The sequence below is a fragment of the Sinocyclocheilus anshuiensis genome, unplaced genomic scaffold, assembly GCF_001515605.1.
Source record: "Sinocyclocheilus anshuiensis isolate Anshui unplaced genomic scaffold, SAMN03320099.WGS_v1.1 scaffold482, whole genome shotgun sequence".
NCBI lineage: Eukaryota > Metazoa > Chordata > Actinopteri > Cypriniformes > Cyprinidae > Sinocyclocheilus > Sinocyclocheilus anshuiensis.
Window position 1 is genome coordinate 375,482 of NW_015547676.1, and position 4,717 is coordinate 380,198.

The 4,717-nt window shown below is 38.2% G+C and overlaps 1 long non-coding RNA gene across 1 annotated transcript in view; it reads left to right on the forward strand.

Annotated features, from left to right (window-relative positions):
- LOC107703025 (uncharacterized) overlaps positions 1 to 4,717 on the forward strand; it is an 18,490-nt gene that overhangs the window by 3,253 nt on the left and 10,520 nt on the right. The window contains exon 2 of the long non-coding RNA XR_001635811.1: positions 728 to 731. This is a non-coding gene — a long non-coding RNA (uncharacterized LOC107703025). The remainder of the gene's footprint in view (positions 1 to 727; positions 732 to 4,717) is intronic.

Below are 4,717 nucleotides of genomic sequence, written 5' to 3' on the forward strand. Positions count from 1 at the left end.
ACACACACACACATGCACACACACACACACACACACACACACACACACACACACACACACACACGCATGCACACGTGTGTAGCTCACCTGCAGTCAACTGGTTGACTGGTACAGTACCTGAAGGGAACCATCGTACATCCAGGACACATGCTCATTCTCTCTCTAGTCCTCTAGCCAGCACCACAGTGGCAATGCTTACACATTTCCCTTTCTCTTTTTAGAAGTCAACAAATCGTATCAGTCTTTGTGTTCTTTACGTTGCTTCCCTAGAGCCAGGTTCGTCACAGATACATTGGCCCTCTAGTTCCAGGGAGGTGAAGGCTGAGGAAGAGCTGGAGGAACTGGAACCCGAGGTAAAGCAGTTGGTGCTTTCAGCATTCGAATGCACCCCCTGTGGTTTGTTTGTGTTTGGTTTGTGGAATTTAAATGAACCTCAACTCTGTGAGTATTTGCCTCTTCCTGCACTCTCACCTAACTGTGCAACACCAATATTAACAACTGCAGTTTTTCCAAAATTACCACACTTGTACTGTAATACTGCAAACCCAACTAAATTTTGCATTCCCTAAACAGTATCTGTTTCCTAATACAGCATTGTGAAAAAGGCTCGTTGCACTTCCTTTGATAGCAGCTGATGCAGCTGTTCACAGCAGTCACTGAGTCTGTCACGTGCACCTCTGTAATGGCTTGGCTTGTCCACCAAATTGGGCAAAAGTAGAAGGTAAAGGACAGTCAGGATCACTGGAATGATCATTGGAGCACCATTGTCCACCATCCTTATACAGCTCAAGGGCAGTAAATACACTATGTAACATGTCTTACATACTGCATTTATTATGTCTGCAGAATCCATGGTCTTAACCCTTTCATGTTTGGTCTCGTTCTAAAGGTCTCTGTGCGATTGGTAAAATGGTCTCAGTTTCACAGCAGTCACTTACAGTATGTTGTGAGAAAGATTTAAAATGTTTGTAGAATTCTGTTCTGCTGCTGAGGGGTGTGTCCTCCTCAGGGTCTGTGAGAATGTTTTCCTATCTTTGGTCAGATGTCACCCTTGGTCATGAGATCCTAACAAACCAAAAGGTCTTTTTTATGTTTTAAATTACAGCTGTTTTGAAGATTTCTTTGTTCTGGTCTGGGTATATAAGCGAAATTCCAAAACGCTATTTGGGGATTCTGTAACCAGAAAACACCCACACAGTGTGTGTGAGTATTCAAAATATTCAAAATAATCAAATATCTAAATTAATACATAATCGATATTTGTGATCATTTTTTAATTAGAAATACTAAATAGACTAAAATGGGACTTTTCCAGAAGTCTATGGACAACATAAAAGATTACATTTTGAATAAATATTTAGTTTCTTCTGTTTTTTGTTCAAGAAGAAACATGTACATTGTTTTTTTTTGTCACACTATATGTTCATTGCATTGTTTTAGTGTCAGGTGTGTTACCCTTTGCTTGTTTTCAAAGACGGTTTCAGTGAGTTTGAATTTGAATGTAGTTTGATCAAGCTCAAACTATTTTTCCGGGTTCAAAAAGGCGAACCCGTCACTTAATTAGTCACTTAATTATCTCATTAACTTTAACTCTTTTAGGACTTGGGATTTGACTTGAGACTTGCTTGTGACTTGAAAGGAATGACTTGGTCCCACCTCTGGTGAAATCAGCTGGCTGAGTTCATGAGTGGAATAAACATATGGCAGGACTTTTACTTTCTGACCCCTGGACTTTCCACCTCTGGTCTCAAGCCATCCTAGGTTTATATGACTTTCTGCGTTCAGACGGATCCAATCTGAGTTATATAAAAAAAATATCCTGGCTCTTCTAAGCTTTATAATGGCAGTGTTATTTTTCAGTAGTCCAAAAGAAGTCAAATAAAGTGTATCTAGCCATCATAAAAAGTGTCCTACGTCATCCGCCGGAACGGCGTTCTATTGTGAACGCACGTATGACAGTTAGCGGAAGCTACATATTGCCATTTATAAAGTTTTAAATATGAATATTTTCTTACAAAAATTTTATTCACCCCCCGGAGCCGTGTGAGGCACTTTTTATGATGGATGTATGTGCTTTATTTGACTTCTTTTGGACTACTGAAAAATACCCATTCACTGCCATTATAAAGCTTGGAAGCGCCAGGACAATTTTGATATATCTCTGATTGTATTTGTCTGAAAGAAGAAAGTCATATACACCTATGGCTTGAGGGTGAGTAAATCATGGGGTAATTTGCTGCATATATGTGGTATAAATGTACAACTGGTAGATGTGCACAAAATTAAATATCAGATTTTACAAATAAAACAGAATACATTTCTAGCCAGTTTTGCACAATTAGTTTTAACCCTGCATGGTGCAAAAAAAGTTTTTGCACTCAGTTCTGGTGCAAAAATACAGTAAAGGAAAGAAAACATTGTTCATGTGCTAAACTTGCAGTTTTCTTCGACAGGCATGCATAAGGAGATCAAGCAAAAGGGAATGTCTTCAGCTTCATATAAGGAGGAATTCTTCAGTTGTATAATTATTAATGAGAAATATTGGCAACACTTCAGTTTAGAGACCAATTTTCACTATTAACTAGTTGCTTATTGGCATGCATATTACTAGCATATTGGCTGGTTATTAGTACTTATAAAGCACATATTAATGCCTTATTCAATAAACTCCTAATTCACTGCAATATGCATATGCATATTTTAGATCCCTTAATCCACCCCATACCTAAACTTAACAACTACCTTACTAACTATTAATAAGCAGTGAATTAGGAGTTTATTGAGAGAAAAGTCATAGTTAATAGTTAGCTAATAGTTAGTTAATAATGGGAATTGGTTCTTAAAATAAAGTGTGACCAAAATATGTATTTTCTCCTGAAGTGCTACTGTATCTTCAATTTCAATTTATTAATTTAGCAGAATATTTTATCCAAAGCAACTTATAAACAAGGAACGTCACAAGCAATTTGAGCTACAATATTAATAGCACACAATGCCGAGTTTAAAGAATAAACAAACAAACCAATAATAATAGTTAGTATAGTGTCTTTGTTTATGGTTGTGGTTACTGTAGTTACTGTAAGTGCTTGTGGAAGAGGTGTCTTCAGCTGTTTCTTGAAAGTTGTGATGGTGTCAGCAGATCAGATGGAGGTTGGTAGCTCATTCCACCAAAGAGGAACACAGGGTTCCCATGGGTCTTTAAAGTGAAAGTTACCCATACTAGGAACTAGTGCTCTGCATTTAACCCATCCTAAGTGCACACACACAGCAGTGAACACACACACCGGAGCAGTTGGGGGTTCGGTGCCTTGCTCAAGGGCACCTCAGTCGTGGTATTGAAGGTGGAAGAGACATTCTGTACATTCACTCCCCATTCACTCCTCCCACCTACAATCCCTGCCGGACCTGAGACTCGAACCCACAACCTTTGGGTTATGAGTCTGACTCTCTAACCATTAGACCATGACTTCCCCAACGTCAAATGTTAAAAATGCCATAAGGCATCTAAAATTCTTGAATAGCTCAAATATTCTAGAAAGAAGTCTTAAATATTATTTTCAGAAGACTATTATTGTAGATTAATGCATATTCACACTGCTGAGTTTAAAGGCAGTCACATAGACTTTTCTCCACTGACTTACATTCACACGCATGTGAATGCAGAAAAACAAAAACAGTTTCACATTCACATTAACAACGCCCCTTAGCTGTTAGAAATTCACTGTAAACCATGGCTTCTTGGAGCTTATTGCTTTATTACATGTTTTGGAAAATCGCACAGCAGACAAAAATGAGAATATATTTGACTTTCACCAGACTTATGTCACACACACACACACACACACAAACGCACGTGTGTGTGTGTGTGCGCGTGCGTTTGTTAGTTATGGTTAGTTGACGTATTTGCAGTCAGTATAGTCTTGTAGTCAGTAGAATGTCCATCAAAATAAAGTGTTAAGCAGACAGTCTAATACATTAATGACTGGCATTATGCGAGGCCCCAGTGTGAGTCAGACACTGTAGCTACAATGCTATTATTTGCCCTCCCAGCCATGTAAAGAATGAGGTTTGTCTAGATAGTGCCTTTAAGACTGGTTAAAATTGCAGCTCTGCAATAATGAAGCTTTTGCGTTTGTGTGTTTAGAGGCTTGTTGGTGTTCAGACGCTTTAAAATTGTTTGCCGTTTCTTTATTTTTACTGCCATCCGAAATGCTCCGTCTTCTTTAAAACAGGAAGGACAGTTGTTTTTAAGTCTGACATTTTTTACAATAGAAGGAGATTTTACTTATGAATAAAAAGTCTTTGAATGATATTGTTGAGTGATTCTGTACTGTTTGCATCACGCAATATCGGTAGACATTAAGGAGGACACGTTCCCAATATCTGATATTATTGATGCTGCGTCGCTCTGTATCTTGTTAGGATGACAAAACATGCAAAATATTATATTTTTAGGCCAGTCTGCCTTAGTGAACTAATGGTGTAAATTACTGCACAATGCATCAGTTTTAACAGTGAAAAAAATTCAAGGTAGGCTACCTTAACAATTTAATATACTCCGTCACGGTGAGTGTTGAGAGATGAAGCGAGGACTCAAGTGCAGAATGAATGGTTCCTTCTTTTAATAATAAAATGAAACAAACAACTAAAACAACCCCGAGGGGGAAAAACAGACAGGCAGGCTAGGAACTGCACTACATGCAGAAATAACACAATG